The 15,449-nt window shown below is 39.7% G+C and overlaps 1 protein-coding gene across 2 annotated transcripts in view; it reads right to left on the bottom strand.

The window, feature by feature from the left end:
• HYCC1 (hyccin PI4KA lipid kinase complex subunit 1) overlaps positions 1 to 15,449 on the bottom strand; it is a 216,582-nt gene that overhangs the window by 95,775 nt on the left and 105,358 nt on the right. The window lies entirely within an intron of this gene.

Here is a 15,449-nt window from a genome sequence, read left to right on the forward strand (position 1 = left end):
TGTTAAGTGATACACTTTGTACAGTTGTCCTGCAGCCTATTGATTGTTTATATTTATCCCTTGGGTCAAGTCCTGTCTGCCCTTGGGAGAGATAATGAACAAATTTTCATTTTTTTGTGTGACAGCCCTCTGAATATTTGAAGTACAATATTTGAAATACAATATTTGATTATTGTATCTTCAGGCTTCCCTGGTGGATCAGACAGTAAAGAATCTCCCTGCAATTCAGGAAACCCGGGTTTGATCCCTGGGTCAGGAAGATCCCCTGGAGAAGGGAATGGTAATCCACTTCAGTATTCTTGCCTAAAAATTCCATGGACAGAGAAGCCTGGTGGGCTGCAGTCCATGGGGTTGCAAAGAGTCGGACACGACTGAACGACTAGCACATCACACTTGACTTCATTGTATCTTTAGGTTAAAACCACCTCACCTCCTAGTTCATTTAATCTGCACTTGTTCAATAAACATTCAATTTAATTCTTCAGCTAGCCTGTCTTCCTGTGAATGCATTCTAGTTTGTCATTGGTCATTGTCTCTGTTAAAGTACAAATGTCTTAATTAAACAGAAATAAAATATGTAATGGTAAAAAAAAAAAAACTTAGCAGATATTGAGCATTCCCTGACCAAGTCCAGTGGTTAGGACTCTGCAAGAATATTGGAGTGGGTTGCCATGCCCTCTCCAGAGGATCTTCCCAACCAAGGGATTGAACTCAGGTCTCCTATATTGCAGGCAGATTCTTTACCATCTAGGACTCTGCACACTCATTGCGAATGGCCTGGGCAAATCCCTGGTTGGGGAACTAAGATTCTTTTAAGCCCCAGGGCGCAACTGAAAAAATAAAGATTATTTTATCCTATCTCTAAGAAAAAGAAGGCATTAGGAAAGACAATGCGGAGGACAGATGGCAGGAATGTAGATATATGAGACTGAGACAGCATCTAGGAAGCTCCATGGGCAGTAAGATGTTATGTGGAGACAAGAAGAATCAGGATCATTGATGAAAATAAAATACGCTAAAGGGGTCAAGGAGGGATAGGATATGTTGGCTTGGACCAGTCCTGCCAGCTCTGCAATTGCAATTTTGCTTTAATTGAGGTATAACATACATATAGAAAAACAGAGAAAACAAAAATACATTGCCTCAGTGGATTGTCATAGGTGAACAATGCAACCACTGATCCAGGTCAAAAAACTGACAACAATTCAGAAGCTCCCATGGGCCTGCTCCCAATCACCACTCACTCCTTCCTTCCCAAAGAAAACCTCCTTTTAAAAAAAAAATAATTTATTTATTTTAATTGGAGGCTAATTACTTTACAGTATTGTGGTGGTTTTTGCTGTAGTGAATCAGCTATGGGTGCACATGTGTTCCCCATCCTGAACCCCGCCTCCCACCTTCCTCCCCATCCCATCCCCAGGGCTACCCCAGTGCATCAGCCCTGAGCACCCTGTCTAATGCATCAAACCTGGACCGGGGATCCACTTCACATGTGATAATATACACATTTCAATGCTACCCTCTCAAATCATCCCACCCTTGCCTTCTCCCACAGAGTCCAAAAGACTGTTCTTTACATCTGTGTCTCTTTTGCTGTCTCACATATAGGATCATCGTTACCATCTTTCTAAATTCTATATATATGCATTAGTATATTGTATTGGTGTTTTTCTTTCTGACTTACTTCACTCTGCATAATAGGCTCCAGTTTCATCCACCCCATTAGAACTGATTCAAATGCATTCTTTTTAATGGCTGAGTAATATTCCATTGTGTATATATACCACAGATTCCTTATGCATTCCTCTGCCGATGGACATCTAGGTTGCTTCCATGTCCTGCTATTATAAACAGTGCTGTGATGAACATTGGGGTACATGTGTCTCTTTCAATTCTGGTTTCCTTGGTGTGTATGCCCAGCAGTGGGATTGCTGGGTTATATGGCAGTTCTATTTCCAGTTTTTTAAGGATTCTCCACATTGTTCTGCATAGTGGCTGTACTAGTTTGCAGTCCCACCAACAATGTAAGAGGGCTCCTTATTCTCCACACCCTCTCCAGCATTTATTGTTTGTAGACTTTTTGATAGCAGCCATTCTGACTGGAGTGAGATGGATAACCTCCGTTTTGACTCCTAATACTTTAATGTAGCTACGTATGCTTATTAAATTTGATATAAATGGAATCATACAGAATCTATACTCTGGAGTCTGGTGTTTTTTTTTTTTTCCTCTCCATCTTGTTTGTGGGTTCCATGCATGTTTCTTGTTGTGATTATAGCTTATTCATTCTCATTGCTATATGGAATTCTACTATATGAATATGTCAAAATGTATCTGACAATTCAACATTTGGGTAGTTGTCAGAAGGTGGGCATCCCTGGTAGCTCAGCTGATAAAAATATCCTCATGCAATGCAGGAGAGCCCAGTTTGATTCTTAGGTCAGAAAGTTCCCCTGGAGAAGGGATAGGCTACCCACTCCAGTATTCTTGGGCTTCCCTGGTGGCTCAGATGGTAAAGAGTCTGTCCGCAATGTGGGAGACCTGTGTTCAATCCCTGGGTTGGGAAGATCTCCTGGAGGAGAACATGGCAACCCTCTCCAGTATTCTTGCCTGGAGAATCCACATGGACAGAGGAGCCTGGCAGGGTACAGTCCATGGGGTCACAAAGAGTCAGACACAACTGAGCGACTAAGCACAGCAGCACAGAAAGTGAGCAGGGGTGGGGAGGTGCTATTACAAATAATGCTGCTGGAAAAAAAAAAAAATGCTGCTGGGAGCATTCCTATACTATGTGACTCTCAGAGCACAAGTATGTGTACTTTTGTGGTAAATACCCAGGAGTGGAACTTCTGGTTATAGGGTCAGCTTATGCTCGCCTTTACCGTGACACTATCAAATCATTTTCCTAAGTAAATGTATCATTTACATATCTAGCAGCGGAAAATGAGAATTCCAATTGTGCCACATCCTTGTCAATATTTGTATTACCAGCCTTTCAAATTCTAGCTCTTCTAGCAGATAGATAATGGTATCTCATTGTGGTTTTAATTTGCATCTCCTGAATAACTAATGCAGACCTTTCCATGTTCAGCAATTTTAAAGAATCTCTGCCTGTCTGTTTCATTGCAAATCACTGCTCAGTCAAACTTGGATTCAGAATCAAAAATCTTTTTTCAGTTCAGATATGTTTGACATGTGGGTGTATGCTAAGTGGCTTCAGTCATGTCCGACTCTTTGTGACCCCATAGACTGTGGCCTGTCAGGCTCCTTTAGCTACAGGATTTTCCAGACAAGATTATTGGAATGGGTTGCCATCCAGGGGATCTTCCTGACCCAGGGATTGAACCCACATATTTTATGTCTCCTACATTGGAAGGTGGGTTCTTTACCACTAGTGCCACCTAGGAAGCATTTATTTGACAAATAACATTGTAAATTTAAGTTGTATAACATGTTGATTTGATATATTTTTATATTATAATATGATTACCATTGTAGCTATAGTTAGCACCTGTCATGTCACATAATTATTATTCCTTTCTTGCTGTTGAAATAATTTAGATCTAGACTTAGCAAGTTGGATGATTATAATACAATACTGTTGTCTATATTCCCCACACCATGCATCAGATCTCCAGGCCCTGTTTGTTGACTAGTTGCAAGATTGACAATCATTCATTGAGTCCCTACTCTGAATCTGAGACTACATGTGTTAGTTGCCTCCAATCACGTGGTCAGAAGATGGTGGTGGGAGGTTTTTCTGGACTATGTTATTTCTGGTCCAATCTGCTGGCTTAGGTCCAGTGTGTTTTTGCTGACATTCCAGGGAGAACATTACTGGAAGAAGAATATACCAGCAGGGGCAGGGAAAGAGGAAAGGAGTTGAGTATAAACAGTGAAAACAGCTGGTTTTTCAAATTTTACAGCTTGAAAATAGTTGATGACAGTTCCCACAATGAAATAATTTAACCTATCAGCCATAAAATCAGATGATTATTAATATCGATACCTATTACACCAGTCCTCATGAGCAAGGGAAAAGTGAACTTTAACAGGTGTTTGATGCTATTGAGATATAAAAATCTCCTAGAAAGATCTTTATTTGATTGACTCACAGGACAGGTTCTCTAAAAATGTGAGTGAACCTCTGGGAACAGGAGGTTTTTCGAAGGCCAAGGAAAAGTTTATCTGGCTCAACCTGTCACAGGTTGACTTGAGTGTATGAATGTACCACTCTGCATGTCCATCTTCGGTTGCTCAGTTGTGTCTGACTCTTGGGACTCTATGGACTGGAGCCCACCAGGCTCCTCTGTCCCTGTGATTTCCCAGGCAAGAATATTGGAGTGAGTTGCCATTTCCTTCTCCAGGGGATCTTCCTGACCCAGGGATTAGCAGCCGGATACTTTACCACTGTGCCACATGGGGAACCCTTACCACTGTAGGCTCTGTTTACAACTGGGATGCTGTCTATGTGGTGAGGAATGAGAACGTGGGGGAAGTATTTGGGAAGAGTAACATGTGAACAGGCTACATAACAACCTGGAACAGGTAGACATACCTTTGTTTAGCAGATCTGCTGAAGAATCAGTGAAAGGAAAACCTTAAAGGACAAAACAGGCCCCAAAGGCCAAGACAGTCTGAAACTCGAGAACATCTAAGGGGACAGGTAGACCAGCTCCTGACTTAGCTGGTAACCAGTTTTTGATCAGGAGTGAAGGGGAGGAAGCAACGTGGGAAGGGGGAGTGAGCATGAAGCAACTTAAGGCAAAGGTCAACCATTTCCCAATTTTCCCTAAGGCTGACCCTGAAGTATTGAAACTTAAGTGGCCTGAATTCCCTGCCACTGAACCTAAAAACAGACCTGGCATTTTGGCCATCTTAATCACCCATTTAGATCTCTCTGGAACACTGACAGTGCATTTGGAAGGACAAGTTGACCAGGTGAGCCAGGTTTTTCTTAGCCACTCAGCTTACCCAAGGGCCTATAGTTGAGCTTAAATATAATCACATTTTCAATTCTATGCAATTTGCACTTTATCCAGGTGAATAACCTAGTGTCAGTGGCATATATCTGCCCAGAGATGAAATCTTCATCTCTCTTTTCCTTCTCCAGAAGACAGGAGAACTGAGAAACTAAATTTTGAGGGAGAAATAAGATAATGAGTAGGCCCAGAGGATCTGAAGAATGCAGTGGCCAGGTGGAAAAGCTGCATTGTGGAATTAGAAGGCAGGACTGGGCTGAAACCTCATAGTGATCTTGGGTGGCTTTGAACAAGCTCTGTGGGTGTCAGCTTTCCTATCTGTAAAATGAAGGGATTGGACTCAGAGCTAAAAGTAAAGTGTTCCTTTATTTGACATACTGGGGTCTTGCTCCAAGTTTTTACCCAGAAGTCAGACTGTGGGAAGAGACGCCTGGTTATTCCCCATTTTCTCCCCAAAGCCTTGTGTGCTGTGTTTTCAAAGAGGCTCTCACTACTCACGTTGCATCTCCTGCACTATTTTGCTCTCTGGTTCTGTCTGGGTTTGGCCAGTTGGAGATAAGCTGCAGGAGAACTGAGAGCTGAATGAGATAGAGAGAGAGTTTGTTTTTCCCCTACTCCTTCCTGCTTTGATGTGCTGGGTCCACAAGCCCAGCTTCTGTGGGGCACCTTTACTCTCTTTGCCCCTCAGACCTACTACTGGTGATAGCTTCCCCCTGTCACTAGTCCCTGGGTACCTTATCGCATTTGCTGCCTCCCTTAACCTTGCCCTCCTCACTGTAAATACTCCTTTTACTAAAACCTCTCCCACTGAGCAACTTTGAGTGGAGAATTCACTTTCCTACCAGGATCCTGGCTCATACGAAAAGTTTCTCTTCAAAAAAGAAAGTTATGAATTACACAACTCCCTATGTCTCCCCTATCCCCACCTGATGCTAGCTATTACTCTTTCTCCTTTCTGAAGAATGATGAGGTCTGATGGATGTATTTATCTGAAGGAGAGAAAGGTATACAGAGGTAAGAGGTTTCCTTTTTTTTTATTACTTCCATAATTTTTTCCTATTTATTGAAGTGTAGTTGATTTATAATATTACATTAGTTTCATATATGTTGTGTATATATATATATGTCTATATATATATAAATATATATATGTCTATATATACATAAATATATATATTCTTTTTCAGATTCTTTTCCATCATAGATTTTTACAAACACTGTTGTTTTTCAAGTGGACTTTACCAGCGCAGCAACTCACAGCAACATGCAGTCTCACACTTCATACAGAAGAAATCCAGGTAGGGAAATGGTTAACTTATTTGGCTAACATATATGAGAAATTACATGGTCCAGGTTCCAAAGACCATCCCCTTCCTCTCCCCATCTTCTCCAACAAGAATTATTGGACTTGACTTTGAAACGTGACCAGATTAAGCAGGCAGTTTCCAAGTTTTCTCTTTCACTTTGCTTCCAAGATAAACGCAATGCATAACTCTAATTTGTATACATTTTAGTTTCAGTCAGGAGTTGGCAGTTTTTCAGAAGGGCTGTGCCAGGTTTCATCTATTTACTGAAATTTACCGTTTCTTAGCCTTTCTGACTATAACCTTTCCCCTATGTCCTCTTCTTCCTTCCTTCCCCATTCCTTGTGGACTGAGGCCATGATATCATCCAGGAATGAAGAAATTTGAGAGGCTAAATGTCTTTCATAGATATCTCAGATTTTACTAGAAAGGTCTGTGAGTTCTGAAAAACTAGAAGTATTAGAGACATGTAAGATTGTCAGGGAGGTGGGGGAGTTTGTACTTGTGGAGAAAAAAACCTGGAACTTTGAGAGCACTAGAGAGATTTGAAGGAGAAGGAGGAATGAAAAAGCTCTTATTTGAAGTAGAAAGAGGAATGAAGAAACTTTTAAAAGCAGAAATGACTTACAAGATTCTTTCATAAAGTGTGTGCCAAGGAGCCTGAACACTGTGCCTTCTGTGGGAGTACAGGTTCGGGGACATTATGATCAAATAAGTTTGAGAAATGATGCAAAATGTGACACCTCTTTGGAAAGCCCCAAAGCATACTAAGGTGCTAAGAATTCCTCCAGTAAAGAACTCTGTTTAATGATTGAGTCCCCACATTTCCCCACAAAATTCTTGGTCATGGAACTTTTAAAAATCACTCCGATTATCATCTTCTTATGGAAATATCAAGGAACAAACTTCGGAAAACACAGTCTATCATACTGAGAACAGAAACTCAGGGGCAAGGGAATTCCAGTGGTTAGAACTCTGCTCTTTCACTGCTCCACTGCAAGGCGGCGTGAGTTCAATCCCACAAGCCATGGGACACAGCCAAAAGAAAGAAAGAAAGAAAAAACATGATTTACTTCATCTTCATCTCTTTCTTACTTCCTGGGAAATAGGGCTCTTACCTAGGATTTGAAGTCAGACCACTGCTTTTTTTCCAACCTGATGAAAAATCTAGCTGAAAATGGTCTCTATGTAGTATATGGCACCAGATTGGCAAATATTAAGTGTTCCACAAATGTTTGTTGAATGAATTCATGATTAAATAAAATGAGCTAGTCCCTATAAATGATGCGATGCCTGACAGAATAAGTAGCAACAGAGGTTATTGTTACTATTCATCATGATCTCTGGTTTAAAGGAAACAGAAAAACTCAAAACTTCCTATTAAATTAAAAAAAAAATCTTGCTATTGCTCCACTTCAAAATAACTTAAAGACTTAGATGGGCTCTGTCACTAGGTAACATACATTTTCTGAAGGAGAACTGAATGATTAAGCCACAATAAAATGACCCTTCACACAAAGAAATCTTATATGGAAATGTATCACAATCACAGATAAAAATATTGTTTGCTTAGAGTCACAAGCAATGAATGGCATGTTTCTACAAGGAAGAAATAAACTGAATAAATACATAAATATATATATATATATATATACATATATATATATTTTTTTCCAGTCTGTGATGTCAGAAGGAAGAGCTAGTTTGTTGAGATTTTGCTTTTTTATTTTTAATATTCTTACAATAGTTGTAATTACAGTAATAACATAAAACATGAAGGAGATTTGAAGTCATTCATTTCACTTCTGCTCCTACTTCAGCTTATAAACAGAATGGAGGTTCTAACAAACTGCAATTGTTAAGATTATATGAATAATCTTCTAAGCTTCCTAGAAGAAATTTATATTCTCTGAGAATCTCAAGTGTTTCCTAATTTAGGGATGTACCAGAGTTTGTTTCTCACTGACAACTATTAACTAATCACATCAAATCTTGTGAAAGAGAATTGTCTTTCCTGCCCACAGTATATCATGAAAGCATTAAGAATAGGATTGTGCTTTTATTGAGCACTTTCTGCCATTTAAAGCATAGAAATAGATTTGTCTTTGCATATGTATTATCTCATTAATGAAAGATAAAGTTATCAGTTATTTGGAAGAGGAAAAAATTGAATAAATTAAAATGTTAAGGATTTCAAATGTATTTAGTATCATTTTAGTGACTTTTAGGAATATATCTGACATCGAGTGGTTAAGCATGGAGAAAGTAACAGACGCTGTGATTTGAAGTTGCTTAAATAAGGAGATTTGCGTAAGCTCACATGCCAGGAGGTACAGAGGAAGATCAAGTCTCTGACTTGGGTAATTCACTGTCTCAATGATTTCACCAGTCTTGGGCCCTATCCCTCTCTCTGCTCTGCCGTCTGCCCCACTGTCTGTTTACTGAGACTCATGATAAGATGCTGGGAGAAGGAAATGGCAACCCACTCCAGTATTCTTGCCTGGAGAATCCTGTGGACAGAGGAGCCTGGTGGGCTGCTGTCCATGGGGTTGCACAGAGTCAAACACGACTGAAGCGACTTAGTAGCAGCAGCAGCAGCAGCATGATAAGATGGGTGCCAGCAATAACTGTTCATTATTCAACTACAACAAGAAAGAGTAAACCTTCCAACCAAGGGATATGCTCCTTTGCCTTTAGTCTGACTGGGGCAATTTACTGTGCTGTGCTTAGTCACTCAGGCATGTCCAGCTGTTTGCCACCCCACGGACTGTAGCCCACCAGGCTCCTCTGTCCACGGGAGTTCCCCAGGCAAGAATACTGGAGTGGGTAGCCATTCCCTTCTCCAGGGGATCTTCCCAACCAGGGGTCCAACTGGGGTCTCCTGCATGGCAGGCCAATTCTTTGCAGCTGAACTATCAGGGAATCTTGGCCATTCTCAGAACAGGGGAATGACTCTGATGGTCCTAAACCAATGATTCTCAAAGGACAGTCCCCAGATTAGCAGTGTAAGCAGTTCCCAGCTGCTGGGAACCTGAAAACCTACTAGAAATGCAAATTCTCTGGCCTCACTCCAGCTCTCTTGAATCAGAAACGCTGAGGGGAGGGTCCAGCAATCTGAGTTCCAACAAACATGCCATGTATTCTAAAGTTTGAGGATCACTGCTTTAGACTAAGAAGAATCTCTCCTTGAGATGGGGAAGGAGTGGACACCTGGACCAAACTGGGACTATGTTAAGAAAGAGGAGGAGGAAGTTATGTCCATTGAACTACTAACAGTGTCCACATCCTGGATTTCTTAAAAACAACCCTGGTTTCAACTATTTTCTTCCATTGGGGTTGTAAAACATGATCATTTTTAAGATGATTATTTCAAAACTGTCTCGAAATCCTCTGGTGAATGTACTGTGTCCTGGAAAGACAGTAAGAATATATCAGAAGTCAAAAAAGCTGAGGTCTAATTCTAATTGTGTCGCTGTTTAGGCCAGTGTCCTTGAGAAATTTACTTGGGACTCTCTGAAACCCAGCTTTTACTTCTGTAAGGATGTTGAAACAAAGTCTTCAAATTTTTAAAAGCAAAAACGACTGTAGCCAGCAATTACTTAGCACTTACTCTGTATCACACATTGCCAAGGATTTTATTTAGCATGCTATCATTGACTACTTAAAATAGCCTCAGGAATGATGAGTGGATGGGGGAATAGATGGGCAGGTGGGTAGATGGATAGCTACATGAGTGGAAAATAAATTAATTAACACATTCAAGAAAAGAAAAACCCCTATAAAGTCTATGGTGCTGGTGGTTTAGTCACAGTCATATCCGACTCTTGCAATCCCATGGACTGTAGCTGGCCAGGCCTCTTTGTCCATAGGATTTCCCAGGCAAGAATACTGGAGTAGGTTGACATTTGCTTCTCCGAGGGACCTTCCTGACCCAGAAATCAAATCCGGGTTGAATTCTGCAAGCAGATTCTTCACCAACGGAGCTATCAGGGAAGCCCCAGGCTATAAAGTCTGTAACTTGCCCCTAGTTCAGTAGGCTACTGAATGAAAACTCTGAGATTCGGGTCTATCTGACCTCACAGAACACCCGCTAAGCCACTATTCCACATATACTGGCCCACTTTCCCTAATCTCCATCAAACTAATTCTTTGTGATTCTGTAATTCATATGGTTTCTTAAGGTTGAGTTCATTATGCTTTTTAGGAAAGACAAATTTTAGCATAACGAAAAGAATGTGGGCTTTTCATTTAGGCTATATTGGAATCTTGGCTTCACCACTCTCCTGATATATGACTTTGGGAAAGTTATGTAACTTCTCTGAAACTTTAATTTCCAATCTGTAAAATAACATTTTGCATAGCATAAAGGAGATAATACATTTAAAGTTCTTGGCACAGAGCCTGGACTGTAATAGATACTCGATAAATGTTCATTTCCTCCTCTGCTTATTGCCTTGTGGGAAATGTTATCTGCTGAATGAATAGGAAATATTTTAGAACATTTGTTTATTAATTTCCCCAAATATTTTCATTCATAAGTGTCCTTATTAAGTTATACCAGAAATGGAAAAATTCTGCCTGTGCCTCTTGGCTGAAATTTTTCTAGATATAAAAACCCAGAAGATATAAGAACACGGAGAGAAGACCACATCCAGGACAAGAACGATGCTAGACATTCTATCAGCTCCCCTATAGCCACACTATCCTAACAATCTCTTCCCAAAGTTTTTTCAAGTCGGCTGTGTGGGTCTACATTTGAATTTGGAAGACTATTTCCAAATTTAGAGGAGCAGTCCTCTTAACCTCTGTTAATCTCAAAATAGAACTATCTCTGTGAGGTAAGGAGTCCATTCTTTCCTTTCACAGTGCTCCCCTCAAGTGGAGGGGTAACAATACCCACAGACAGAGTTTGGGGAAAGCTATTTGATTCATGACAAGAAAAGCCATGGTTCCCAAGGAAAAACTGCTCCCTTTGAATCAGCTATGTTAAGGAAAAAAGAATTTTACCCTCCGAGCTCAGAAGGGTGTGTAGTTAAAAGTTCATGATTCATTCCTATGGGAATTAAAGACTTGTTTAACTGACAAAATTTTTGTGGCTCTATCATCACATCATTTTTAGTGGTCAAAAGTCATAGAATTAAAAAACACAGCCCTTTCAAATACTTGAAAAATAAGTTTGATGTTTGCTTTAAAATCTAATGTTGCTGTTTATGGTAGGCTGTTTAGTTTTGCTATCTTGAAGAATAACAAATTTTGGATTTAGCCACTCAGTGGCGTCCAGCTTTTTGCGACCCCATGGACTGTAGCCCACCAGACTTCTGCACCCATGGGATTCTCCAGGCAAGAGTACTGGAGTGGGTTGCCATTGCCTTCTCCAATAGTAGCAGCAGTAGCAGCAAAGTTCTCTGTTCTTTTTCCAAATGATATTTCCTTTAGATGCAACAAATGAGACTGAATAAAGCCTAACATATAGAACAAAAGTGGAATACCCCTTTCTCCGTCATCATCAGGACCCCAGGGCTTCCCAAAGTGCCATTCTGGAATCTGCCTCTCAGTCCCTAGAGAACTTGGCTGTCTCACTTAGTAGTTACTGGAAGAAGACTCATCGCTGGAGTGCCAGCAAGGGCCCCAGAACAATGTGCTGAATTGTACAATAAGAAGCTCCACCCAGGCAGTCCTGGCTCAACCTCTGCTTGCCCTTAGCCTGGCTACAAAACACCAATAACTGTGAATATTTAGAATGTTTTTCCTCTCCAGATCCTGGTATGGATAGTCCCAGGCACAGGACCATGTGCTCCACTCCCTGCTGTTCCCTTGCCTCCAAATCAGGGAACATCCTGAGGGACCCAAAAAAAGACTACCAGTCATGAAAGGGCAGTCCATGGCCATAAAGGGAGTTTGTGGAGTTAAGAAGGGCAGTTTTGCCCACTCAGCTTTCTTGATTTGGCGATGTGGTTATGGGCAGATGGCATGAGTTTGGTCTTTGCTAAAAACAAAACAAAACACAGAAAGGCTGACTGACAGCATGTTCTCCGTCTGGCCACCTCTGTGTCTCTACCACTAGTATTTGTATCCACTGAGCCCCCATCCAGGGCCTGGGACCTGGGCTTGGTTGAAGACACTGTCTGAAAGTTATGGGCTTCCCTGGTGGCTCAGATGGTAAAGAATCTGCCTGCAATGAGGGAGACCCCAGGAAAGGAAATGGCAACCCACTCCAGTATTCTTGCCTGGAGAATCCCTTGGACAGAGGAGCCTGGCCGGCTACAGTTTATGCGGTTGCAGAGAATCGGACACAACTCTCTTTCACTTTTACTTTCTTAATGTTCCGTGCCTGCCAACAACTCAAAGGTTAATATTTGTTTTAATTCTTTTTTTATTTGGCTGCACCAGGTCTTAGCTGTGGCTCATGGGCTTTTTTTTTTTTTAAGTTGCGGCATGTGGGATCTAGTTCCCTGACCAAGAATCAAACTGAGGACTCCTCTATTAGGAGAATGGAGTCTTAACCACTGGACCACCAGGGAAGTCTCTCCAATGGGACTTGGTTTTAATTGGCTTTAATCTTAAAACCCATGCTAAAGAAGTTAACCAACTTGGCCAAGTTCACAGAGTGGTGGAGATGGGATTCTGCTCCATGACTGCCTAGTTTCAAAGCCCATGGGCTTTCTACTGCATTTGCTTGTTCTTGAGGAAAGGGGTTTTGATTGGAGGATATGGTGAAAGATGGACAGTTTTAGAGACAAGGTGAAATTGGAGTCACACCAGGCCTAAATAAGTGCTCTATTAGAAATCTCTAGGAAGACATGGGGAACACAGATCCACAAGGGAATTGGGGAAGAAAGACAAAGACAGGGAGGAAATTAGAGACAAACATCACCTAATCCAAAAACTTGAACACTATCTGATACTTGAGCATTATTAGATGTTGCATAGGAACTAAATCTCTTACATTTTTTACTGTGACATTTTAATCTGGTGGAAGATATACATTCCACTTCTGCACTCATTTAATTCTTCATCTTGTTTCTGAGGCAGTTAGCAAAGGGATCCAAGATGCTGGATCTGGTCCTAGGCAGTCAAACACTGCGAATTTTTTTTACACTGGCTCAGGTGCCAAAGTAATGATTCATTTTGCACAGATAGCCAATGGGATTGATTTCCAATCATGTCTGTCTTGGCCTATATCAGAAATAGGTAAAGGGGATCAAAAGGTACAAACTTCCAGGTATAAGTCCTGGGGATGTAATATACTGCATGGTGACTACAGTTGATAATAATGTTTTATACATTTGAAAGTTGCTAAGAAATTAGATATCAAAAGTTCTCACCATAAGAAAAAAGCTTTAACCATGTATAGTGATAAATGTTAACTAGACTTATTGTGATGACCATTTTGTAGTACATACAAATATAAAACCATTATATTGTAAAAATATAATGAAACTAATATAATGCTATTGTAAAAATATAATGAAACTAATATAATGCTATATGTCAATTATATTTCAATAAAAACAAGAGAAAGAGAGATCTGCAAGTCTGAAAGTATTATAAACTTACTGTAAATGATTCCATAGTTCATTTACAAACTTGCCAGGAAGTTCCTGCTGTGTCTGTGGATGTGATGATAGATGGACCAAATGAGGTGGAGTTTTAACTAGTTTAAACAATGTACTTCAGGTAAAATTTAGCTCCAATCATTCTAATTCAAACAACCAACTGTTAAACAGCAGTACTTCGGATAATCAGGGAAATATGAACACTGTACATTTGACGATGTTAAGGAATTTATCGCCTACTTCTTTTGGTGTCATAATGGTATGTGGTTAGTTTATGTTGCCACTGTTTTATGATATTTCTCTCTTAAAGCTACATACAAAAATATGTACAGATGAAATGATAGGATACTTGGGATTTGCTACAAAATAATTCAGTGCTAGAGGGAGGGAGTGGAGAAAAAGTAGATGTGTAAAAATGAAACCAGATTGGCTGTAAATTAATCATTAGAGAAACTAAGTGAAGAGTAAATAGAAGTTTATTATATTATCCCTTATCCTTTTGTTTATGTCTAAAATTTTCCATTAAAAAGTTTTGTTTTTCTGTATATAAATTTTATCAGTGTAACATATGGAAATTTCAAAGGCTTCAGAGGCAGGTGAACCAGAGTGCAAATACTGGTTCTTTTCACTAACCAGTTAGTAAAAAGGTTCTTAAACTCATGGAGCTTCTTTCTCATTTTTAAAATAATTAACTTGTACCTCATAAGAATATTGAGAATTAAAAGAAGTATTATCTCTAATGCACCTCACACTCAGTAACTATTGTTATAATTATACAAGATACTGAAGACACAGGCATTTCAAAGAAACTTGAAACAACGTGTTTTGATATTTCAATGGAAATCTCAAAGCAAAATGAAGTAAACTAAGAAAACAAAATGTGGTACCCTTTCATCAAGAGCCAGAGGTTAAAACTTTCCTAGGCAACAAGATGATTATGCCAAACACAAAAGAAAACAACTTTCCATTTATCTCATTTCTAAGGTAACCATTGCATCACTAATAAAATGATTCAAGGATAAACTGGACATGGTTTGCAAGGTCTCAGATTCCATTCTGCTTCAGCATGTGAATGAAAAAGGGAAAAGAAAAATGTCCTTGGCTGGGAAGAGGAGAATAGAATCCAGAATTTTTTTATTGACACATTTCTCTAGTTTACAGTTGTACTTAAATTTAGTTTATTTAATTAGGTGTGTATTCAAGTCACATAGATCTTCTATGTGAAAAATGATTACTGTTAATAATAATCAACAAAAATGATTATTGTTGTCATATTTATAACTTGCTCCTTTTTCTATAATAACTTAACCCAGTTACTGGCTTTACCATTCAGCTACTCAAACCAGAACTCTGGTAGACATACGCAATTTCCTTTTTTCCCTTCACCACTTCTCTCCCACACACTTCTAACTGATTCCCAGGTCATCAGTTTTATCTCTCTGATGCCTTAGGCAAAGTCTTCAGCATCCTACAATTAAATTTTTGGAGCAATCATCAAACTGGTTTCTTTATATCCGGTTTCTTCTTTATTTAATTATATTGCAAAATGCTGGCAAAAATGGCATTTTAACACTCAAATCTGATCATTTCATTACTCTGGGTAAAAT

The sequence above is a fragment of the Ovis aries genome, chromosome 4 (genome assembly GCF_016772045.2).
Source record: "Ovis aries strain OAR_USU_Benz2616 breed Rambouillet chromosome 4, ARS-UI_Ramb_v3.0, whole genome shotgun sequence".
In the NCBI taxonomy this organism is placed as follows: domain Eukaryota; kingdom Metazoa; phylum Chordata; class Mammalia; order Artiodactyla; family Bovidae; genus Ovis; species Ovis aries.